Genomic DNA, 25991 nt, shown 5'->3' with positions numbered 1-25991 from the left:
AGTCTTTCCCCTTCTCTCCGCACTCCCACTAATATTCCACAACTGCTGAACTACTGATTTTCCTCTCAAGGACATTTCTCAGGATTTTAAGTCCCTTAATAGTCAGTTTATGACATTGCCATGGCCCTCCTAGAAGTTCAATATACAGATATTTGCTATTTCACCTTATCTGTTTCTTCTAATTTTGACCTTTATGGAAAATATGTTCCGTGAGCAGTACAATTTGGCTGGTTAAAGGCCAGGCTGAGGGTTGCCTACTGTGTCCCTGAGACTGAAGGCCAAGCACAGTGATTACCCGCATACCTGCCAGCAAGCAAGGGCTGTGCCTCTCCCCTCAGACTGGTTCCATTCTTCCTCCATCAGCTTGGCATGTGTCAGGGGCAAGCACTTGATCTATCTGGGTCCAGCAGATTCTCCTCAACAGGGGAATCTACTTCCCCCACAGGGCCAGGAGTTGTGGGAGAATGAAGTCTCAGGGTCTCTGATTTATCAGAGATCTCAGAGGTGTTCTTACCTTTCCCAGTGGAAAGGCTGGGGGCTGTATCTACTCTGATGCTGAATACTTTTTTCTAAATATTTTAATAATTTTCGCAGTCATAGTTTGAAAATGGATTGCTTTTTCACTGACTTCTTTAAAGGAAGTTATTGAGTATCATTTAATATTTCCTTGATAATTCAAAGCCATAATCATGTACATCAATGGTTACACTAGGATTGTAGCTGAAATTCAGCCCCTGAACACTGGTACCAAATTGAGTCTCAGAGTTTTGGGTGAAGTAGGCTTCACTAGTGGCTCAGACAGTAAAGAATCTGCTTGCAATGCAGGAGACCTGAGTTCAATCCCTGGGTCAGGAAGATGCCCTGGACAAGGGAATGGCCACCCACTCCAATATTCTTGCCTGGAGAACTCCATGAACAGTGGAGCCTGGTGAGCTACAATCCATGGGGTCCCAAAGAGTTGGACATGACTGATTGACTAACATTTTCACTTTCATAGAAGAATAGCTTTACTATTTTGCCAGACAAAGGGGGGGCCACAGCAGGTTAATGCCCTCAAAGGTGTATGTGTCCTGACATGAAGGGGCTAGTGAGGAGTTTTCTAGTAATGGTTCAAAGAAGAGGGCATGGTCAGTTCATGGACATTCTTCTGATGGGTTGGTGGTGAGGTAATTGAGTGTCAGCAGCATCAAGCTCCTAACTGGTTCTGACTGGTCTGGGGTCTACGTCCTTGTTAACTTCTTCCACCTGGTGGGGCTTTCAGTATCTGCTACTGCTGCTGCTGCTAAGTCACGTCAGTCGTGTTCGACTCTGTGACCCTAAAGATGGCAGCCCACCAGGCTCCTCTGTCCCTGGGATTCTCCAGGCAAGAATACTGGAGTGGGTTGCCATTTTCTTCTCCATCAGTATGTGCAAGGCAGCTCAAAAATATTGTGTATATCCTTGAGGGGGTAATTTCTATTAGTATTTATTTGGCTGCACCAGGTCTTAGTTGGGGCATGCAGATCTTTTCATTGCAACATGCAAGTTGGGGATGGAACCCTGGCTCCTGGATGACCCTGGGCCCCTGGCATTGGGAGTGTGGAGTCTTGGCCACGGGACTACCAGGGAAGACCCTGCCGTGTATATCCTTTGACGTGGGAACCAGGACCTTGCCCTGTTCCTTCGTTGTCTCTGCATCCCCTCCCTTCCCCACTAGCAACTGTTTGAACCTGCCCTTTGGAACTCAGGGAAGATGAAGGAGGCTGAAAGAAAACTATTTCCTACAAAAGAGAAAGTGGGGACACACGAAGGCTTTTGTGTCCAGGAGCCCCACAGGGTCCTGCATGGTTCAGGATGTCATGACTGGGACCTTTTGAGGCACACAGGCTATTTCCATCCTGCCCTAATTCTCTCAGACCTTCCTGTGGATTAAATGCATGGGCTTCCTCCTCTGTCAGCACTTACCTATTTCAGGGCCCATCCCTTTGGTGTCCAAACTTGAGAAATGGACCTGAACACTAGGATGTTCTGTCACGGCAAAAACAGTGAACAAGAGAAAAGCAGCTCCTGGGAGCCAGAGGTTGGCGGGATACCTGGAGCTGGGCTGCGGTGTCCTGCTGTTGAACGTGGCCCCCCCCACTGAGCATCAACCTCCAACAAGACCACTCTTGGAGCTAAGTCATAGTATGACAATGTTGGGGCCCAGAGCAGGCCACCCCAACATGTGCCTCAATGGCATACTGATTACGTTACCTAAAGAAAAAAGTGAAAGTACTCATCACTCTGTTGTGTCCAACACTTTGAGACCCCATGGACTGTACCAAGGCTCTTCTGTCCATGGGATTCTCCAGGCCAGAACACTGGAGTGGGTAGCCATTCCCTTCTCCAGGGGATCTTCCCAACCCAGGGACAGAACCCAGGTCTCCTGCATTGCAGGCGGATTCTTTACTGCTGAGCCGAAAAAGCCAATGCAAGAGGGACACCCTGACCCTCCTCTCTATCTCCCTGAAAGCAGGAAATAAACCTCTCCTGTGACAGGTGCACTCCCGACATCTGGAGGTAGAAGGACACACGTATCACCAGAGATAGAGATTTTGAGATGAAAAGCCTTACATAAATAAAAGTTATTGCTTCTTTAACTCACTACTCCCAGTCCAAACTGTGCTTAGATTTTTCACTAATTAAGCACCTAGGGCCCAACTTTCTTTGTCCTGTCAATTCCTCACTATTTTATCTAAAAAGTATAAAAATTGCCTGCTTTGATCACTTCTTAGGTCCCATTTCTATGAAACTTCCAGTCCATGAATTTAAATGTGTTTCTTTTTCTCCTGTTAATCTGTCTTGCTTCGGTTTATTATTTGTCCAGTCACAAGAACTCAAGATGGGGAGAAGGCGGAAACCTTGCCTTCCCTGACAACATCATGGACTACCCCCTCATCATCATGCCTGAACATAGGCTAAACAGGAACATTGTCCAAACCACAAAAACGACCAAACATCTCTGCTATTTGTCTAATACGAGTGACGGCTACTTTTTTTTTTAACCAATTATAGCTTTTGCCTCGTTTCATTCCCATGTCTTCTAGATAAGAAATATTAAGATTCCCAGTGATAGAATTACATCCACTTTCTGATACTGTTCAGTTCAGAGCAACATCCTGCTTCTTTGAATACTCCTCAGAATCACCTGCCAACGGACTTCCCTTGTGGTCCAGTGGTTAAGACTCCAGGTTTCCACTGCAAAGGGAGTGGGATCAGTCCCTGGTCGGGGAACTTAAGATCCCACGTGCTGCATCATGCGGCCAAAACAAAACAAAACTTAAAATCATCTGCCATGAGCCCCAGTACTTAATAAGTCCTTAAATCAAAGAAGAGGTTCTCAGTGGAATTAAGGAAGGGTAGTAGGGCTGTTGAGAAGTTTTCTGTGTCCTTCAGATCCCAAACCTTTGTAGAAACCTACCTACTATGCTTCAAATGTGAGTGAAGAGTCATTCGTATATCTGTTATACATTTTGGATCAGCTCAAAATCCAATTAGGAATGCGATACCCACCTCTGGCCCATCCACCCCCACCCCACTCCTGACTATCCTGAGAGGGATGTGCTCAGTTCTGTTGCATTAAAGAGAAGAAAATTTTAACTGCTCAAAAAAGTATTGGTAGAACAATGTCTGCCAACAGAGATTGCTTCAATAATGGGGCCCAAAATAGAACAAATAAAGCTGTCAAGACGTCTGTGGGTTTAGTTTCAGTGAGCATCCCCCGCTATTTAGAAGACATAAAAATGATCTTTGCCATGAGCAAGTAGCATTTTATTTCCATAGGGGAAGTATTTCTCATGTAACTCATTTCCTTTCTTTTATGAAACAGGAAGCATATCTCTCACTCTTTTTGGAAGATGCATGTTAAAAATGCATCTGAGTATTAATGTGAGACTATTCAGTCCATCTCAGTTAAAAGTTTGAAATCCAGACTAAAGTTTTAAATGTAAGAAAAGAGAACACGTAGTCCAGAGGATGTACTTCATTTCAGTCTTCTCCTCGCAGGGTTGTTCAAGAAAGATTTTTAGGGTCCTTTTAGAAAAGACCCTGATGCTGTGAAAGATTGAGGGCAGGAGGAAAAGGGGGTGACAGAGAAAGATGGTGGCATGGCATCACTGACTCAATGAACATTAGTTTGAGCAAACTCTGGGAGATGAAGGACAAGGAAGCCTGACACGCTGCAGTCCATGGGTCCCAAGGAGTCAGACATGACTTAGCTACTGAACAACAACAAAAATTTAAGCAGAAGGGAAGTTGGTGTTTCATCTCAAGTTGGAAACTGGAGCAAGTGGCAGGAGGTGCTGCCCCCTCCTCCTTCTCTTCAGTTCAGTTCAGTCGTTCAGTTGCGTCTGACTCTTTGCGACCCCATGGACTGCGGTACGCCAGGCTTCCCTGTCCATCACCAACTCCCGGAATTTACTCAAACTCAGGTCCACTGAGTCGGTGATGCCATCCAACCATCTCATCCTCTGTCGTCCCCTTCTCCTCCTGCCTTCAATCTTTCCTAGCATCAGGGTCTTTTCAAATGAGTCAGTTCTTCGCATCAGGTGGCCATAGTATTGGAATTTCAGCTTCAGCATCAGTCCTTCCAATGAACACTCAGGACTGATCTCCTTTAGGATGGACGGGTTGGATCTCCTTGCAGTCCAAGGGACTCTCAAGAGTCTTCTCCAATACCACAGTTCAAAAGCATCAATTCTTCGGCCTCAGCTTTCTTTATAGTCCAACTCTCACATCCACACATGACCACTGGAAAAACCAAAGTTTGACTAGATGGACCTTTGTTGGCAAAGTAATGTCTCTGCTTTTTAATATGCTGTCTAGGTTGATCATAACTTTTCTTCCAAGGAGCAAGTGTCTTTTAATTTCATGGTTGCAGCCACCATCTGCAGTGATTTTGGAGCCCCCCAGAAATAAAGTCTGTCACCATTTTCATTGTTTCCCTATTTATTCCATGAAGTGGTGGGCCCAGATGCCATGATCTTAGTTTTCTGAATGTTGAGTTTTAAGCCAGCATTTTCACTCTCCTCTTTCACTTTCATCAAGAGGCTCTTTAGTTCTTCTTTTCTTTCTGTCATAAGTGTGGTGTCCTCTGCATCTTTGAGGTTATTGATATTTCTCCCGGCAACCTAGAAATGCTGATCTGGATGAAACACAAGCTGGAATCAAGATTGCCGGGAGAAATATCAATAACCTCAGATAAACTCTGGGAGCTGGTGATGGACAGGGAGGCCTGGCCTGCTGCAGTGTGCATATCGGTTAAATAAGCCAGACGACAATATACAGCCTTGACGTACTCCTTTCCTGATTTGGAACCAGCCCTTCTCTTATGTTTTCAAAAACTCAGTGGATCAGGACGAAGCCCCAGCCTAGAAGGCCAGGGTAATTTTCCATTCTCCTACAGACTGTATTCCTAGCTGTTCTGCCTCTACAGTGCCTTGTATCTGCCTATGAGCAGGAGGAAATAATTATTTTTCCCAACATGGCAGTGTTTTCTCTTTCATTCCTTATTGAGCTGTCATTAAGTCATGGGATTCTCTGGGGAAATCACTTTAATCTCTTTGGGGGTGGCTTACAAGCCCCTGAAGGTGATTCAAGTACATCCAGGCAATATTTCACAACTGAATCAGAGAATGAGCAGTTAGAAAAACTCATTTGCTATTATTTCACTAGAATGTCTCTCTCTCCAGAGGTGCCCCTCCCGCCCACCCATGGCATCATGCCACTGCCTGCTCCCCTCTGGCTGCCTTCTCAGCAGCTGCATCCCCTACATTTGCTCTCCGCTCGCTGACTCCTAGCCCTGGCTACTGTCTCAGCTGACTGTCTAAGGCTCTGAAAGACCTCAGTGGGAGCATGAGACCCCTTTCAGGAGGTTCTGCAGTAAAAGACACAAGAAGAACCTTCAAGCATCAAAGTTACCATGTTGGCATCATAGGGGAGGAAAAATGTCTTACTTTCTGCTTTTCTAGGTTCTCTTCTGGAGCTCTGTAATAAGAGACAGATAGCACGAGAAAGATATACACATTCATTTAATGTAAGTTTTACCCGATACACGGGCCCTGAAGTCCTCATAAGTGAATGAATGATCCAAAGAAGCAGTCAAACCAGAGCACCTTGATGCTAGGTTTCATGAGGCATGGGAAGTCGTGGAAATCTGTGATAGGATATGAGCTAATGTATTAAGCTGGGGGGAACTTAGCAAAGTGTTCAGATTCCTCTCAGTCATTCCCCACCCCCACCCCCATCTTTGGCAATGAGGTTGCTCCTTTCCTCGCAGAGGAGGGCACCTCTTCACATGAGGGTTTTGTGACCTGCTTCAGGGACAAAAGGTTCCCAGGTAGCGTTAGTGGTAAAGAATCTGCCTGCCAAAGCAGGAGATGCAAGGGACATGGGTTCAGTCCCTGGGTTGGGAAGATCCCCTGAGTAAGGAATGGCAATCCACTCCACTATTCTTGCCTGGAACATTCCACAGACAGAAGAGCCTGGCAGGCTATACTCCATGGGGCTGCAAAGAGAGACACAATTGCGCACACATACATCAGGGGAAGGTCAAAGAATCCTTCCCACAATTGCTGTTTCTCAGATTCCTTCAATTTAGTATGCTAAAGTGCCATCTTTTGGAGTAGCTTGTCCTCACCCCTATCAGGGGTATGGCAGTGGGCCTGATGGTCTGCAGCAGGAACACGACTCCCGGCGTTGGGGCAGGCTCGGTCACGCTCCCTCCCTCCGTCTCTGTCTCCAGTCTCTCCCTCTCTTTCTCCCTCTGCTCTCCTTTGTCTGCTTCCAATCCTGATGAGCTCAGCATTAACTTTCTTCATACAAAAGCTGCCAAACGCTCCTTTTAAACTTGCATATTTCCCACCCATCCCCATCTTCCAGAAATTTCGTCTACACAGAAGACATTTACGGAACAGAATTGTTACGACACTAGCCTGTCTACTACAGATTCTGCCCATAGTCAAATGCTTAACTGTCTTCAGCACTTTTCCTACTCTCATCTGTGAAATGGGAATAAAGCATGGAATAGTCCATAGTCCTTTTAGGACTATTAATGGGAGAGGATAATGGGAGCCAGGATATTTCCAGAAGGTGGAGAAAGACCCTTTATAATTTTTTTCCCTTTGAGACCCAAGAGTTTAACTGAATACTCCTGGAAATAATTACTATATACTCTGTTTTCCCAGAGCAATATAATAACATCTCTACTTCATTTACTTGACCCAGTCAAAGCTCACAGATTATCAGAATTGGAAGGGACCTGAAGAACTGTTTAATTCAGAGGTTCTTAACTTATATATCACTGAACTTTTTAAAAAGTACTGAGCCTAGGCCCCACCCTCAGACCAATTACATCAGATCTCTGAAGGCAGGGCAAAGCTTCCCAGGTGACCTCAGCATCCAGCCAGAATTGAGCATCAGGTATTCGATCCAACAGTCTCTGCACAAGGAAAAGACATTGTGAGGGGGTGATATGAATCAAACCAAAGTCTCACAGGGATGGGATCATATGACTTGTAGGTGCTAAACGGAGGCCAAGGTCACACAAGGACAAGGAGAATGGAGAATTACAGGAGAGCCTTGTCATTATCAGCCAGTCAGTCACTCCGTTAAATAAACACTAGGTTATATCTACCTAGAGCAATAGTTTGATGCCTTTAAACTCCATTTTCCAAGGAGATTTTAATATCACAAGGAAGTATCCTCATTATAAGTGGAAAAAATAACCTTATATCTTAACTTCCTATATAGGCTATACGTGCATGATCATAGGCTACATGCATAAGTGAAAGACACCAGAAGTTAACAGGTGCTGAGAACAAGGTGCTTCCTCTTTTTTACAGCTTCCTTCATTTTCTCTGTTTTTCAATTATTTTTAAATGAGCTGGGCCAGAGAGTTGGAACTCACTGGGTGAATGTGTTGCAGAAACCAGTAATCAAGAAACCAAATACCAGACTTGGAGAGCTGGAGAACTCAAGCTTATTAAGCTGGTGGGCCCAGAGGAGTTAACACTTCAAACTCTGAGCCCCGAACAAAGGGGTTACAGAGTTTTTATAGACAAACTATAGTGAGCAACACTAGCTGCTAATAGGCTGGTTTAAATTAAGGGGTTTCGTGCACATGGGATCAGCAGTCAAGATAGGGAGGGGGGTGCCTGATCTTTACACAGACAGGCATGATTAAGCAGGTTTGCAGGGACTGGGCAATTGCACAGAGCAGGACAAGGGTGAGTGAGATAAGCTCCAGTTCCTTGTATTGTAAGTACCCACTTTCTGAGACTACGTGACCATGTGATCCAGATTTTGCAAGAAGCAAGCTGAGTTACAGAGGCAGAAGGAGCAGGAGGTTATGTAAAATTTTAACTTTTCCTCTTCAAATGGTTGGGGATACTTCTTGCCTCTGTAATCTTCAGAATGCCCTGCAGTTTGTATCTTCTCATCCGTGCAGGGATCCTTCTCTGGGGGCATGGGCTCAGAGAGATCTACCAGGGATCTCCCGACAGGCTAGCTGGAAAATCAGAGATACAACTTAAGTCTCCCTGTTTTGTAGTCTGAATCTTGATGGGGCTGCAAGGTCTGAACACATGGGCAGGCCCAAGGGATAGGAAAGAGGCTGTGATAAAGGATGTGCCCGTTCTGAGGGTCCGGGGCTGTTCCCAGAGACCTGGGGCTATCTCCCCATCCAGAAATCACTCTCCCACCCAGGAATGAAGGGACCTGTGGATAGCAGATCCTACAGCCAAGTGATGCAGGAAAGGCACCTGGACATTGGCTCCTTGGAATAATCACCAAAACTAACTTTAAGACTGTTTGCTGTTTTCACCATAGTGGGAACTCCAGGTGTTTTAGGGACTTAAGGATCTGCTTTTTGCAGATCTGCCACCTGGGGGCAACAGAGTGGCTGACCCAGCATAGGAATGAACCTCTCGTTCAGCTGAATGGCTTGAAGAACTCCTGGGTGGCTCTGAGGCCTGGTCTAATTCGTTTAACACTATTGAAGAGTTGAACACTTTGATGTTCATTTAAGTCAGAGATTCTCAACTTTGGCACTTTTGACATTTGGGGCTGAATAATTCTTTGTGCTTGTCTAGTTCATTGTAGAATTGCCGCCTCTACCCACTAACAAGATGCTGGTAGCCTTCCCTGCACCATCTTGAAAACCAAAACTCTCAGTGCATAACCTAAGGCCTCACCGGGGCATTTAAATGTAAACAAGCCTTTCAGGAAGTTCCTGGATTGAACAATGAAGTTATTTGTAACTTATATTTCTTTGGCAAGTTTCCTATGGTGCTGAGTTCTGGTTGATAAAGACAGTGGAAGAGCCAGTGATTTAGTTCCCACTTCAAAGAAACTAAGACCCTGCTTGCCATGGGGTGTGGCCAAAAAAAGACTGGAAGAGCAATACCGTGTTACTGTAGACTCTAAGTGCTGGGTTGGGGACAAGGTGGTGATAGATGGTTTCCATTCTCCCCCTCGACATGCAGCCTTGCCTCTCCTGCCTCTTGCAGTCTCCTGTTTATGGTCAATTTTTAGCTTGAAGATACAATATCTCTGAAGTCAAGGATCAATAACTTCTAAGGAATGAAAAGAAAGCAGGCTAAGGTTTATTGAGCTCTTAACCTGAACACGATAGTATTCATATAACCCCAGGAAGTGTCATTAGCCGTTTTATGGAAAGGAAATCGAGGCTCAGAAAAACGAAGAGAATTGCTCCTATCACTCAATGGAATCTGAATGCATGGGTCTGACTCCATGCTAAGTTACCAGATTTAGCAATACTATCGTATAGAACATATTTATACTCAAAAATTATTCGTTGTTTGTCTGAAATTCAAATTCAATTACACATCCTATATTTTATCTGAATACTCTACTTCAATACTCCTTCTCTGACCCCACGCGACCATTGCAATGGGTGTGCGGTGCTGGCTGATGAACTGAGAATGGGGGACAGACCTGGGAGCCCTGGGATCTTCGAGGAGAGAGGAGGGGGAGAGAGGAGGTGAGGGTGTAAAGCCCGGCCAGCTATCTCTGCTTTGAGAACCTGGTGAGGAGTGACCCCTCGTGGCCATGCAGCATCCTGCATCCGCAGGCTCCAGCTCCTGCACTGAGCACAGGGCTTCAAGGGAGGACTCATCTGTTCTTGGTTCTGACCTCCCTGGAGAGCTGACACCCTCCCAGGGACTATGGGGAAGGAAGCCAGGCCCAGAGCCACCCAGGAGTTTTTCAAGCCATTCAGCAGGACCGGAGGTTCATTCCCACGCTGGGTCAGCACTTCTGTTGCCCCCAGGTGGCTAATCTGCAAAAAGCATATCCTTCAGGTCAGTTTAGTTCAATCACTCAGTTGTGTCCCACTCTTTGCAACCCCATGGGCTGCCGCACGCCAGGCTTCCCTGTCCATCACCAACTCCCGGAGCTTGCTCAAACTCATGTCCATCGAGTCAGCGATGCCATCCAACCATCTCATCCTCTGATATCCCCTTCTCCTGCCTTCAATCTTTCCCAGCTTCCAGAGAGTCAGTTCTTCGCATCAGGTGGCCAAAGTATTGGAGTTTCAGCTTCAGTATCAGTCCTTCCAATGAATATTCAGGACTGATTTTCTCTAGAATTGACTGGTTTGACCTCCTTGCAGTCCAAGGGACTCTCAGGACACCACAGTTCAAAAGTGTCAATTCTTCGGCAGTCAGCTCTCTTTATAGTCCAGCTCTCACATCCATACATGACTACTGGAAAACCCATAGCTTTGACTAGACGGACCTTTGTCGGCAAAGTAATGGCAAAGAATCTATAGTATGAAACAGCAGATCCTTAAGTCCCTAAAACTTCAAGAACCAAACATCTGTTCCCCCATGCGCAGTAGTCAATCTACTGATGCCGGGCTGTGGTGAAGGAAAGTGCAGTGCTTATGGCAACGCCGTCCAACTAGTCTAGGACAGCCTATACTCATAAAACCTGGACTCCAGGACTTCCCTGGTGGGCCAGTGGTTAAGAATCTGTCTGCCAATGTAGAGGACATGGGTTCAATAATTAATTAATTCTTTCTAATCTAAAAAAGAAAGCCTGAACTCTCTGCAGAGTTTCAGGAAAGCATTTTCAAAGGGCCAGGTGAGGGAGGGGGGCTTGCAGGGCGTGTGATCAGCTCTGGCACAATTCTCTGATTGGTTGATGTTGAAGTGACTGGGTGGTATTGCAGGGTGAACATTAGTAATCCTTAGGCTCCAGTAGGCCTGGAGGCTATGTGCTCAAGGTCACCAAATAGTTACCTTCTTCCATTTGATGAGGGTTTCCACATTATAAAACAATATGCGTCAGATACAATTAACTAGGGACTTCTGAGAGGAGCTCCAGGAGATGGTATGGGGGGTGGGGGGAGGGGGGATGTGTCCCAGAAAGGCACCTAGGGTCCTCCTCTGTTACAAGTGAAAGTAAAAGTGTTAGTCACTCAGACACATCTGATTCTTTGCGACCCCATGGACTATAGCCCTCCAGGCTCCTCTGTCCATGGAATTCTCCAGACAAGAATATTGGAGTGGGTTACCATTTCCTGCACTGCAGGTAGATTCTTTTCCATCTGAGCCACCAGGGAGGAGTGCTGAAACCCGGGCCTCCCTCCTCCGTGTTGCACCCAAGGTCCCCTGGCCCCTATGCCACGCCATCGTGTAAAGTCACATCTATCTGAGGGCAGCACTGAAGGGAGGTCATCACTGAAACTAATGTCCAGGGTCCATGTCTACCCTGAAGGCCACGTCTAGCCTGGGGTCCCATGAGTTACCTTTGTGTAAATCGACTCTTTAGTGGAAGTCTTTGGTGCTTTTTAAAGTTGGAATTAAACTGAAGAAAGTAGGGAAAACCACTAGAGAATTCAGGTAAGTTCAATTCGGTTTAGTCGCTCAGTTGTGTCTGACTCTTTACGACCCCATGGACTACAGCACGCTAGGCCTCCCTGTCCATCACCAACTCCCGGAGATTACTCAAACTCATGTCCATTGAGTCGGTGATGCCATCCAACCATCTCATCCTCTGTCGTCCCTTTCTCCTTCTGCCTTCAATCATTCCCAGCATAAGGATCTTTTCCAGTGAATCAGTTCTTCGCATCAGGTGGTCAAAGTATTAGAGTTTCAGCTTCAACATCAGTCCTTCCAATGAATATTCAGGACTGATTTCCTTTAGGATTAAGTGGTCATTCAGGTAAGACCTTAATCAAATCCTTTACGATTATACAGTGGAAGTGATAAATAGATTCAAGGGATTAGATCTGTTAGATAGAGTGCCTGAAGAACTATGGACAGAGGTTCATGACATTGTACAGGAGACAAGGATAAAGACCATGCCCAAGAAAAAGAAATTCAAAAAGGCAAAATGCTTGTCTGAGGAGGCCTTACAAATAGCTGAGAAAAGAAGAAAAGCTAAAGGCAAAGGAGAAAAGGAAAGATATACCCATCTGAATACAGAGTTCCAAAGAACAGCAAGGAGAGATAAGAAAGCCTTCCTCAGTGATCAGTGGAAAGAAACAGAGAAAAACAATAGAATGGGAAAGACTAGAGATCTGTTCAAGAAAATTAGATATACCAAGGGAACATTTCATGTAAAGATGGGCACAATAAAGACAGAAACGGTATGGACCTAACAGAAGCAGACGATATTCAGAAGAAGTGGCAAGAATACACAGAAGAACTATACAAAAAAGATCTTCATGACCAAGATAATCATGATGGTGTGATCACTCACCTACAGCCAGACATCCTGGAATGTGAAGTCAAGTAGGCCTTAGGAAGCATCACTACAAACAAAGCTAGTGGAGGTGATAGAATTCCAGTTGAGCTATTTCAAATCCTAAAAGATGATGCTGTGAAAGTGCTGCACTCAATATGCCAGCAAATTTGGAAAACTCAGCAGTGGCCACAGGACTGGAAAATGTCAGTTTTCATTCCAATCCCAAAGAAAGGCAATGCCAAATAATGCTCAAACTACTGCACAATTGCACTCATCTCACATGCTAGCAAAGTAATGCTCAAAATTCTCCAAGTCAGGCTTCAGCAGTATATGAACCGTGAACTTCCAGATGTTCAACCTGGATTTAGAAAAGCCAGAGGAACCAGAGATCATATTGCCAACATCCGTTGGATCATTGAAAAAGCAAGAGAGTTCCAGAAAAACCTCTACTTCTGCTTTACTGACTATGCCAAAGTCTTTGACTGTGTGGATCACAACAAACTGTGGAAAATTCTTAAAGAGATGGGAATACCAGACCACCTGACCTGCCTCCTGAAAAATCTGTATGCAGGTCAAGAAGCAACAGTTAAAACTGGACATGGACCAACAGACTGGTTCCAAATCAGGAAAGGAGTACATCAAGGCTGTATATTGTCACCGTGCTTATTTAACTTATATGAAGAGTACATCTTGAGAAATGCTGGACTGAATAAAACACAAGCTAGAATCAAGATTGCTGGGAGAAATATCAATAACCTCAGATATGCAGATGACACCACCCTTATGGCAGAAAGCGAAGAAGAACTAAAGAGCCTCTTGATGAAAGTGAAAGAGGAGAGTGAAAAAGCTGGCTTAAAACTCAACATTCAGAAAACTAAGATCATGGCATCTGGTCTCATCACTTCATGACAACGAGATAGGGAAACAATGGAAACAGTGACAGACTATTTTTTTGGGCTCCAAAATCATTACAGATGGTGACTGCAGACATGAAATTAAAAGATGCTTGCTTCTTCGAAGAAAAGTTATGACCAAGCTAGACAGCATAATAAAAAGCAGAGACATTACTTTGCCAACAAAGATCCATCTAGTCAAAGCTATGGTTTGTCTAGTAGTCATGTATGGATGTGAGAGTTGGAGTATAAAGAAAACTGAGCGCCAAAGAATTGATGCTTTTGAACTGTGGTGTTGGAGAAGACTCTTGAGAGTCCCTTGGACTGCAAGGAGATCCAACCAGTCAATCCTAAAGGAAATCAGTCCTGAATATTCATTGAAAGGACTGATGTTGAAGCTGAAACTCCGATATTTTGGCTACCTGATGCAAAGTACTGACTTGTTGGAAAAGACCCTGATGCTGGGAAAGACTGAAGGCAAGAGAAGCGGATGACAGAGGATGAGATGGTTGAATGGCATCACTGACTCAATGGACATGAGTTTTAGTAAACCCCGGGAGTTGGTGATGGACAGGGAAGCCTGGCATGCTGTAGTCCATGGGGTCCCAAAGAGTCGGACATGACTGAGCAACTGAAGTTGAACTTGGTGCTTTGAATAGTCCACATGGCCCCCTGGGGACTCATTCCTTCCCCAGACGTTCACGGTGCCCTAACCTGTACCTTGATATATCAAGTGCTGAAGGTCAAAAACATGATCCATGGGGGCCCTGCTTTCTCAGGCCATTGAGGCAACAGGCCTGAACACAGCCACACAGCTCAGAGAGTGCCACCCATCCCAGGCCCTAAAGGTAACCCTCTCTGGCCGTTTCCTCTGAAACTCCTTGGGGAATTGATGGGGGTGTCTCCCCAGGGCCCCTCCTCCATCTGGACCCAGATGACCTTTCACTGTATGTGTTTGCCTTTCACTGTGCATTTGGCCCCTAATATTATGGAAGGAATCTGATCATTCAAGTCCCACTGCTCACCACTGACAAAATCAATTACATATCCACAAATTGAAACAGGAGGGAAGGGGGCAGGGCACAACTTTGAAAGAATGACATAGCCCGAGGGCACAACATAAATTGATTAGAACCAAATGGGTCCAAGATGGCAGACAAGTCAACTTAATGACTTTTGTCCTCAGTATAAGCTATTGTAACACCATCAGCAAGCTAAATGACACACCTAGAGGTGCCACGACTGTTTCAAGATCAACCATCAAAGACCAAAAGCTGGGCAAAGGCCAAACCCCTGGACATCCCTGCCCCTTCCCCAAAAGAGTTGGAATAATCCTCCCACTCATTAGCCTATGACATTACCCAGCCCATTAAAAGCTAACTACACCACATTTCAAGGCTGCTGCACTTGTGATGGCCCACACTCTATCTGTGGAGTAGGCTCCTCTCTGAATAAATCCACTTCTTACCTATCACTTTGTCTCTCACTGAATTCTTTCTGTGATGTGGCATCAAGAACCTGAGCTTCTTTCAGTGATCTCAGCTGGAAGACCGCGGGTTTTAGCTAGGTTCAAGTCCTGGTCACATAGGTTAGAGTCCCAAGCAGGGTTTTGGCTGGGTTCAAGTCCCAATCTGAAGTAGACAGTTTCAAAAAGGCAAAAGAAAAAAGCTCCTATTGCCGGGAGCCATTATGGGAGATCCCGCCCATGACGGGGTCATGAAGAAAATACGACAGGCAAGGCCTTTCGGGACCCTATCCATGACGAGGTCATGAGGACAAAACCTGACAGGCAAGGCCGTCCAGGATATAAGGGATCCACCAGGTTGGCCTCGACCTCTACCGCACCCTGTATCCTCCCCCCTTTTCTGCTGTTGTTCTTGTTTGCCCTGCTGCGGATTCTTGTGTTGCCTGCTGAGAGTTCTCCTGCTCCTCTTTCACTGAATAAAGACCAACTTAAAACCCTAATTAATAAATCTCCTGGACGCTGGTACCCTTTGAAGGGGCCAGGGATGAAAGAAATGCTTCAATTCAAACCCTTCTGCTGGCATTCTGGCTTGTTTGATAAATGTGTGCTCTCATTGCAAAAAATGCTCATGATTGTTCTAAACATCCTAAGCATAGTATGCTAACAAAAGAAACTATTAAGCATGGGCCCCTTCACGGGGTGAGAAAAGCTCCACAAATAATAGTCACAAATGTGCCTAATAGAAAATACTTTAGAAAGAGATTAGCTGGCGACTTCTTGCAGGTGGTTAACTTTTAGACTAAGAGCCTGTTTTGTGCCATATCTGCTGTTTCTGCAGTCCTTCGCATTTATGTTCTGTAAAAATGTAATCCTATCTAGTTCCCATAGAGATGATGCCTATTAGAAAGAAAATAGATTAATTACAAGAAAAACAGGGTCGGCTACTGAAGTTGCTGAAGTCACACCAGGTGCAAGCCATAAAATGTTAGCAGGCCTGAAGGCCAAATGATAAGAAAGACTCTTGTGAAGGAAAAGTTTGTGGGTGACATCCTGTTTCTGTTGAAGGTCAAGTTGCTGTAATGTTTTGAGATGACCTGTGTGTAAGCAATGTGCACTTCCCCCAAAGATGTTGTCAAGGGTATAAAGGAGCCGTGCAAAAATAAACTCCAGACTCAGCCCCGAGCTCTGTCTCACTGTCTCTCACTCATTTGCCGACACCGTTCACCCTGAGGGTTCCCCTGGACCCTGCTGGGGCTGGACCCCAGCATCCTATAATCAGAATGCTGGCAATCTGGGAAGACAGTGAACTCGGCGTCCCCAAAAAACTACCTCTAAATATTCTGCTTGGCCATGTAAATTCTAAAGGGAAACAGAGAAGCCATCGCAGTTAATGACTGAGATGGGGGTTAGAGTCACCGCCATCCCCCACTGTGGCTTGTTGACCCCTCTCAACATTACCTGGTTCACACAGTTTGTTGGGGAGATCACTAAAGCAGAAGCTAGGGAAGAGATCTGGTCATCCATCAGTTATCCTTCATTTCTACTTCTGTGATTTATGGAAAGAATCAACAAGTTAGGCAAGGAATTGTGTGATTAAGAGATTTGAAAGATGTGCCTGGGTCAGGATGAGTAGAGCTGGGGACACCTGGTTTAAAAGTTAGTTACAGTGTATTATTAGCTTTGCTAAAGTGACAGGAGGAAAAGGGGCTTCCTGCTGAGGCCCTGTTTTCAGTTTCCTGTAAGGAGTTGCTTACCCTGAGGCCTCACTGAGCTTGGAAGAGGACTCAAGGACCCAGGTGAGGTCACAGCCCTAGCAGACACCGTGATTCCAGATGGCGAGATCCCGCCCAAAGGACACAGGTACTCTGGGCCCAGACTCCTCTCAATACATTGGTATTGAGACAATACGCCGATATTGTTTTAAACTGCTCAGGGTATGGTAATTTCTCATGCAGCAACAGAAAACTAATATAGGCCTCTCTCTAGCTCTGGGTACCTCCATTCTGGAAGATTTCCACCAAAACCTGGCTTCCTACATAACCAGAAAGAGCAGTTGAGCTACCTGAACCCACAGAAAGCTCCCTATAGGGGATGTGCTGTAGGGAGGTCCCTTTGAAACTGTGCTTCTCCTTGGATGGGACTTGAACCCATGGGGCGGGATTCAAGCCCATTGTCTTTTTAATTAGGTGGCGTTAGTGGTAGAGAACCCACCTGCCAATGCAGGAGATGTAAGAGATGTGGGTTTGATACCTGGGTGGGTAAGATCCCCTGGAGGAGGACATGGCAACCCACTTTAGTATTCTTGCCTAGAGAATCCCATGGACAGAGGAGCCTGGCGGCTACAGTCCATGGGGTCACAAAGAGTCAGACATGACTGAAGTGACTTAGCAAGCATGCACCTGAGTTCTGAAACCATAGAACTCATCTCAGGACTTAACGATGTTCAGGTTCTTTGTCTCAGTGCAGAAATAATTCAGCGACAGTGTGAGGCAAAGTGACAGGCAAGAAGAGATTTATTGGTATAGGATGCTTGTGAGAGACACATAGGCAGGCAAGGAAGCGCAGCCCGCAAAGCCAGGTGGGCCTTATTTTTATAATCAAAGGAAAAGTGGGGAGGGGAAGAAAACCTCCTTCTTCCTCATTCTTGAATAGATATCAAACTCCCGTCATCAGTTCCTCCTCCACATTGAGCAGGAGAGTTTCCTTGTCCCTGTATGGTCAGACTGGACTGTCATAGTCCAGCTTGTCATGTTCAAAATGGGCAAAGGTGCATAATGCGGTAACATACACCAAAATATGGTAAGTCGTCTCAGGTTTCAGCATGATGTCACGTTTTCCTCTATTTTTGTTTTTAGTGTGCACAGAACAGTATGTTCTAGGAATGATTTTGGCCTCACTGAGCAGGTCTCATTCCACTGTTATTTTATTGTTTGGGGGCAGGTCTCATGCCTCTGCTGCATACTGCATAGTTTTGTTGGAAAACAAACCTGCTTTCTTGAGTCATCATTATCTTGCAGGTGTCACCCATACCTTTTTTTCTACTTATGATCCCCTAATGGATTAACCACTTAGTCATCTACTTTGTCCCTTCTGTCTATCCCTATCATTTTAAGCCCAAAGAAATCTGCCATATTTCCTGCCCTGCTCTAGTGTTTAAAATTCACTAATACTCACCTAGCCAACAAATATTTGAATGCTAGATCAGTTATGTTATCACAGTGATGCTGTATTATTCAAAAGCATTGTTAATTATTAAAAAAACAAAGTAATTATTGTTGCTCATGAGTCTATAGGTTGGTTTTTTGACCTCAGGTGGCTTAAGAGTCTGCAGTCAGCCATGGGTCAGGTGGCTCTGCTGATCTTGACTGGCTCCATGGCACATCTGAGGTTCAGCTAGCTATGAATGGCCTCAGCTAGGGTGGACTCAGATTTTCTTTTCTAATTCTTACATCTCTTCAGCAGTATATCAAGGAATATTCTCATGGCAATGGCAGGACCCAAAGAATCTACCTGCAATGCAGGAGATGTGGGTTTGATTCCTGGATTAGGAAGATTGCCTAGAAGGGAATGGCTACCCGCTCCAGTATTCTTGCCTGGAGAAGTCCATGGACAGAGGAGTCTGGTGGGTTACAGTCCCTGGGATTGCAAAGAGTCAGACATGACAGAGTAACTAACACTTTCACTTGAATAAAATGGCAATTGACTCCAGTATTCTTTCTGGTATAATCCAATGGACACAGGAGCCTGGCAGGCTGTACTGCATGGAGTCATAAGAGTCGGACACAGCTTATCTACTGAAAAACGACCGAACCAATTGTGCAGAAAGGCAAGCGGAACTGTTCATATGCTTTTCAAGCCTCTACTAACAGTCATGTTTGCAAACATCTCATTGGCCTTAGCCACACAGTGAACCCACAGCCAAAGTGGGAGGAGCCTGCAAGACTTCGGGAAGAAAGAGGGCCATTAATGCAATCAACTTGCCACAAAGGCCAAAGATACACAGGCATTGTTCTGGGTGTTCGCTGTACAGTGGTGAATAAGCTTTTAGAGCTTGGAGTACGGTGGGGAAGAAAAGCAATATATAAACAAATAAATAGAACTAGAAAGTGTGATTGGTGTTTTGGATTAGAATAGTCAGTAGGACTTGTTTTAAATTACCAAAGACCTGGAGGATGAGAAGGAGCCAGTGGTAGAAAGGCCAGCCAATGTAGAGGCTCCAAATGGCTGAAGTATAGGAAAGTGTTGGCATAAATTAAATTGGGGGAAAAAAATAAAATAAAAAAATAAAATAAGATTGGGGAAATGGCAGGACCAGCAATATGGAATTTGGGTTGTAGTCCAAAGGTGATGGGAATTCACTGCCAAGTTCTAATGAGAGGAGGTGACATGGTGTGATTTGTGCTTTTAAAAGGTCACTCTGGCTATTACATGGAGAATGAATATTGGGGAGATAAGAGCAAAAGCAGGGAGTCAAGTGAGGAGGAGGTGTAGGGGTTCAGAACGAACCTCCCCTAACATGTGTCACTTTTGCATGAGGATTATTTTGAAATAAAGGCAATTGAGACCCTGCAGTTTCAAGAGAAATGACTGCCCCTCCCTAAACTACCTAGAAGCATTTAAATTCGGGATTTTTTCCAGAAAAAAAAAATTAGTTATTCTCAGAGATAAATTTTATCTAAGTGGCTCCATCTATATGGTAAAACAAGCATCTAATTACCAAACCCTTATTGTTCTTATCATCCATGACCCTCCTGTCCTTGGAAGCCCCACATCCCTATAACATTCCTTAGCTCAGGATGGAATACAGACCTCATTTTACCTTTCTGTCTCTGAACCTTTCATGTATGTGGGGTTGCCATACATACAAAATTAAGTTTGATTTTCTCCGTTAATCAGTCTCATGACAATTTAATTCTTAGACCAACCAGAAGAACCTAGAAGGGTAGAGGAAAGTTTTCTTCTCGACAGAGGATGCTAAGAGTGGTAGAGAGATGGGAGGGGACAGTTTGTGCTATGTGAGATTTTGGATGTGGAGAGGGGGAGGTACCAGGGTGTCTAGCGTAAGCAACTGGGTGAGCAGAGAGGTGTCACTAAGATGGAGAAGAAGCAGAGAACAGGATGGAAGGAGGGATCTAGAGTTCAGCTTTTGGGAATTCCCTGGTGGTCCTGTTGTTGGGACTGTGCACTTTCCCTGCCAAGGGCCCAGGTTCGGTCCTGGTTGTGATTTCGATGCACGCAGCAGTGAGCAGCCGCTCAATAAGCAGCAGTAAGAAGTAGCTGGAAGGGCTTAGTTCCCTTACTGGGAACCCTAACTACTGGACTACAGAGGCAAGTGGCTAGGGCCTAAATCTTCAGTTCTTGCCTGCCGTGTTAGGAAAGAATTCAGCCAGGAGGCAGGAGGTAAAGAAAAAAGGAAAAAGGAAAAGCAAAGTACATGTGGAAAGATGCTCCAGGGGACTCAGAGAGGGAGTCCGTGCCTTTGGGAACTTTAAATACTTTATAAGGGGGCAATTTTCTGAGTCTTTGTCTTCCTTCTGGCCAATCATCTTGTCTCTCTCCTCCTGGCTAATTTGTCTCAGCACCATCACTCTTGGTGTGCACGCATCTCTCAGTCAAGATGGGTCTCGATGCAAGGTGTCTGAGAGAAGCAAGACCCATTATGGCCTGGCATTGTCCTGTCACTTGACCCTCAAGGAAGCTTTCTGCACATGTGTAATGTCTCCCTTGTCCCAAGAAAGTGCGGTGAGCAGTGATCTCTGGATCATTTACTCAAATAAGGTTTTGCCCCTCTTTGTACTTGTCATGACTATTATTTTAAGGCATCCACAAGAGACAAATTTGGCTATTTACCCTGTCTCTGTTGTTAATTTTATTTGGGAGATTAAGCAAGAGGTTGGTTTTAAAAGTCTAACCTGGAAACCTACCTATCTCAAGTCTCAGGAAATGCAAATAGGAGACAAGTTGTAAGCATCCGGCTTGAAGCCCACTTTTTCCTGCCCCACGAAATGTAAACAGGAGGCTAGTTTTAAGTGTATAATCAGGAGCCCATCTATCTCCTGCCTCAGTTGGGGAACCAAGATCTCAAGCCACTTGGTGCAACCAAAAAAAATAAAAAAGAGTTCAGCTTTCAATATGTTAATTATGACCTGCCCATGAGACAACCAGGTAATTGGATATATGGGGCTAGAACTCCAGAAAGAGGTCTTTTGAGGTTGGGTCTTGCAAAGGAGGAAACTGGTTGGGTGGGTACAATGTATGACTTAATAGATGGGTGGGTCATGGAGGCAGGGGTCTTGAAAGAGTCTTGATGAGCCAGCTGTGAGTCTTGATAAATTGTCTGCTTGGTTAATTTGTAATCTTATCTTTCAGGAGCAGATATTTCCTGGAGCAAGCAGCTAGCTTATTTTTGCTTGGTCCTAGTATTGTTCAACAGGGACAGGAAAGTATGTTCATTTCAGTTCTAATCAGAAGGTCCTCAGGCAAGTGCCTTAAAAATAGTAATAATAATAAGAGCAACAACAACTATGATATAGTAATTATGCTGCTAGACAGTGATGAACACTTTATGGATGATTTTTTTTTTTTTTTAATTTACTTGTATGTACCAGGTCTTATTTGCAGCATACGGGATCTTTGATCTTTGTTGCCATCTTCGTTGCCACATGTGGGATCTTTAATTGCGGCAGTTGAACCCTTTGCTGCAGCATGTGTATTTAGTTCCCTGACCAGGGATCCAACCAGGCCGCCTGCATTGGGAACATGGCATCTTAGCCACTGGACCACCAGGGAAGTCCCACTTTATGGGTATTAACTTGTTTAAGTCTCACAACAACCCAGTAAGAGTACTGTTATTTGCCCCATGTTACAGATGTGGCTCTTTTAAACACAGACAGGTTTGTTAACCCCTCTAAGGTGACATGGCTGATAAGTGATAAATCTGGGTCCCAGAATCCAAACTCTTAATCCCCAAATAACTGGTTTGCCACCTAAAAGACAACAAATTTTGATTTGCCCAACTACATTTTCTTTAATTTGCTTTTTTATATCACTGAGAATGTTTCCAAATAAACTGAAAATCAAGAGTTCTATGTCCCTGGGACTTCCTGGTGGTCCAGTTGTTAAGACTGGACTGCTCTTCCACTATTGTTATAACCACGCTTTCAGGGAAACAAACTCACTCAGAAGGACAATGCAGAGAGTGGAGTGCAGTTTATTACACCGGCGGGCCCAAGGCAGAATCTCCTCTTAGCCAAGGGCCCCGACCAGAATTTGTGAAAATCTTTTATACCCCATGTGTACGTGTCCAAACCCACCACCCCAATCCCTTGAGGCTTACAAAGGAAGGGTAAATACAGTCACAATAACCCCATCACTCACGTGTTATGTGTTCAAACAGTTAATCATCAATAAGCCCGCAGTTACATTCCAACCAGTTAATAACCGATAAGCCTGTGCTTACATTCTGATAGATAGTGTCCGGAGGCAGGGGTGATTAGTGTCTGTTTTCTCTTAGGTGATGAGGAACCTGGATACGATCTTCAAGGTTCCCCTGTCCGGAGGGGGTCTTATCCTTCCATTGTCGTTCCCACAGGCACTAAGCAGAGAGTTCAGAGTCCACTGGAGAGGCAGCGGAGCATGATCAGCACAGACAGGCCTGAGATGGAGTCCAGGCCCTATGAATTCCTTCTTCATTCCCCCATCTTGATGCTCTTAACTCATATTATGAGCGTCATTCATAGGGATATATTGCACCCTGGCTCTCCAACTGCCAATTAGGGAGAATGACATCAACCTTTGGGTTACAAAGTTCATAATACATTGTAAAATTCAGGGTCCACAAAGCAGAACTATCAAGGCAACTATAATAGTGGTAAATATAGTTTTCCACCAATCACTCTTCACCCAAGATAGGACCGAAGTCCAGAAAGGAATGTTCTCTTTTGACATTGCTTTTACCTGGTTTTTCATGTCATCTAAAGTAGTCGATACATTGTCAGATAAGTCAGGAATGTATACACAACATTCAACCTTAATTATAGCACAGGTCCCGCCTTGAGCAGCTGTGAGTATGTCCAAAGCCATTTTATTATAAATTACTGCTTTTCTCATTTAGTTTTGCTCTTCATTTAAGGCGTGGATGGCTTCTGTTCTATCTAGGAGGGCCTGTTTGTGAAATCAGTCAAGGCCTCTACTTTAATCATAATATATTTGTTGTCCCTACAGAGGGTACGAAAAAGGCAGCAATATACTCATACCATTGAAACACAGATCTTGTCCACCTAGCATGTAAATAAGGTAGATTTACTGGGGCTTGTTGTAGGTTAGGCTTTTGCTACACTGGCATTTATATCAAATGTAACCCCATGACCCAAGTCTATTGACTGTAGGTCTTACACCAAGAGAGCAAAGAGAGGTTATGATCAACAAGAGAGAGGAAAGTCTCTTTGTCATCCCAGAAAAGAGCAGAGTGGTTTAAAATCTGCTTGGCGGCGCGGGGACACCCACCAAGGAAGTCCATCCTTCACAGACAGAGGCATAGTCCTACATACCCAGAAGTTGTAGGTGTTGTGAAGTTCGTGTAGGAATGTGCCCATGAGGTGTAAACGCTGTCCTGAGTTGAGACAGAAGTTAAATTCAAAATCACGTTGATGAGGCCAAGCAGCAGGAGTTGATTGTGCGGCTTCATCCTGAAGGGGCTCGTCCGGGATCTTTTTTTTTTTTTTTTTTTAAGGATGGCCTTAGTCTCTCGAGGGTCAGTGGGGTCCCTCTGTGCAGTCCACTCAGCATTTTCTGGGTCTGCGTGGTATGTTTTTTTCACCCTCATATGATGGATCAAGGGACAATACCTGCAACTTTAACTGCAGTAGGGGTAGTTAGAATAACATAAGGGCTCTTTCACCAAGGGGCTAGCAAATCATGTTTCCAATCTTTGACCCATACTTGGTCACCAAGTGTAAACTCATGAATCTGTTCCCCAAGGGGGAACGGCACCCTTTCTTGTACAAACTTAGTTACCCGATTTATTACCTTATCCAGTTCCATCTGCTGTGAAATCCTATCCCCCCTTACCTAAGGCAAATTTGTTGACACCTGTTTTATTATGGGAGGAGGCCTCTCATACACAATTTCGTATGGAGAATAGCCTTGGGACTGTGGGGTCATCCTGAGTCTGAGCAGAGTCATCGGAAGCAAGTCCATCCAGGAGCAGTCAGTCTCTATGATCCACTTGGAGAGTCTCTTTAAGTGTCCGGTTGGCTCATTCCCCCATCTCAGAACTCTGGGCCTATATGCAGTGTGCAGTTTCCATTTGATGTTTAAAGTTTTGCTTACTTGTTGTACTAAATCCGCTACAAAAGCCGGGACATTGCCTGATCCAATGCTGGTAGGAAATCCAAATCTGGGAACTATTTCCATAAGCAGGCACCGGGCTACTTCTGATGTTCTTTCAGTCCAGGTAGGAAAAGCTTTTACCCATCTTGGGAACGTACATGTATGCCGGACCAGCTGGGAGATTTCAGCGAGCAACACGACGCGTTCCTTTAGGCTAAGAAATAAAGACACAGGACAGATGGGGTCGAGAGGATCGCTGCAGTCAACGATGCTCCTTTATTTCTCTAAGCTTCATTTATACTTAAACCAAGAAGGAGACATCACAAAGAAAATTCTTCCCCATGTACATCATCTTAAGATAACAATAATTAGAACTCTCACTAGGCGCCAGAGCACAGGAATGGCATCCTGATTTAGATTAGGGGTAATCGTAAAAAGGCTATCTGTCTGCGTCTTGTGTGCATTCAAGGCTTACTAGTGTTGTGTTTATCTTTGGATAGTAAATTCAGAGGGGTGGCGGGACAGAGAGCTATGTCCTTGAAGGAACCCTTGATAATCAAGGCAGCTCCCAGAGTCAGCTCTTTCAAGCCGCTCCCCGCACATGTACATACCATGACCAACAGATAATGGTAGTGTCGGTGAGGTTTCATTTCAGTGAAGTCCACTCCCAGGTGTTCAAGGGGCAGTGTGCCTTTCAGCTGAATACCCGGAGGATTTTGTCTGAATCCCCGAGAGGCAGCATTAACCTGTGAGCAGGCAGCATGGCCTAGGTGGATTGCTTGGTATGTCTGGCTTACCAGAGTGTGTGCCAGCTCCTCCAGTACCAATAATTTGCCACTTGGCAATTCCCACCATCCCTTTTCAGTCTTGATGGCCCCTTCCGCTTTGGCTAACCTGACAGCCATTGTCCTTGTTTTATTAGGCTAGTGCCATCAGTGTATAGGACCAAATTAGGGTCTGGAACCTTGAGCCCTTCTTTAAAACAAACCCCAGATACCTTACCTCCTCTTTGTAGATCTGTACCTTCTTCTTCGACACTGGGTAACCTGCTTCCATCAACAGCTGGAGCAGTGCATTTGTCCCTTTCCAGCATTTTGCCTTGGTCTCAGGCAGCCAGCAGCAGGTCATCCCCATATTGTAGGAGCCGACATCCATACTCTTCCGGATGGAATGAGTCCAGGTCAGAAGCCAAGGCTTCCCCAAAGATGGCTGGGGAGTTTTTAAACCCTTGTGGGGGAGTCCAGATGAGCTGTTGTTTGGTGCTCCCTACTGGATCTTCCCATTCAAAGGCAAAGATGGGCTGTGATGCTGGGGCGAGGCGTATGCAGAAGAAGGCATCCTTGAGATCTAGGCAAGTGTAAACGTTAGTCCTCAGTGGGAGGAGGCTAAGTAAGGTATAGGGGTTTGGAACAGTGGAGTGTAAAGTCACAGTAGCCTGGTTGACTAGCCTGAGATCTTGTACAGGCCTCTAGTCCTGTCCTCCTTCCCTTTTGACTGGCAGGATTGGCGTATTCCAAGCCGACTGGCACTCTACTAGAATGCCTGCTTGTTTCAATCTATTGATGAGGGGCAAT

At 45.1% G+C, this 25991-nt stretch overlaps 1 pseudogene; it reads right to left on the bottom strand.

Moving 5' to 3' along the window:
* LOC136164006 (archaemetzincin-2-like) overlaps positions 1-25572 on the bottom strand; it is a 40398-nt pseudogene extending 14826 nt beyond the window's left edge.
* Between the last annotated feature and the right edge of the window lie 419 nt (positions 25573-25991).

Source organism: Muntiacus reevesi, chromosome 3, assembly GCF_963930625.1.
Source record: "Muntiacus reevesi chromosome 3, mMunRee1.1, whole genome shotgun sequence".
Taxonomy (NCBI): domain Eukaryota; kingdom Metazoa; phylum Chordata; class Mammalia; order Artiodactyla; family Cervidae; genus Muntiacus; species Muntiacus reevesi.
The sequence above is the reverse complement of the archived record's forward strand: the minus strand, read 5'-3'. Positions and strand labels throughout refer to the sequence as shown.